This window comes from Populus euphratica, unplaced genomic scaffold, assembly GCF_000495115.2.
Source record: "Populus euphratica unplaced genomic scaffold, PopEup_1.0 scaffold768.1, whole genome shotgun sequence".
Taxonomy (NCBI): Eukaryota; Viridiplantae; Streptophyta; class Magnoliopsida; order Malpighiales; family Salicaceae; genus Populus; species Populus euphratica.
Window position 1 is genome coordinate 25,439 of NW_011500637.1, and position 288 is coordinate 25,726.

Consider the following 288-nt stretch of genomic DNA (forward strand, 5'->3'; position numbering starts at 1 on the left):
ATTTTGAATAAAAACACTCTATTCTGCTCGTTATGATATTGCAATCTAACTCACTACTAGTAGATCCCTTAACACAAACACCGTTGTTGTATGTCTTTCTTCCTTGCCTGTATTTTTCAGTATGGAAACATATCCATTGATAAAATACCCGTTGTAGCACTTACATTTTCTTTCAGGCCCCAGACTTAGTGAAGACAATGACTTAATCCATTGACAAAATACCTATTCTAGCACTTACATTTTCGTTCAGGCCCTAGGATTAGTGAAGACAATGACTTAGGTGCACTC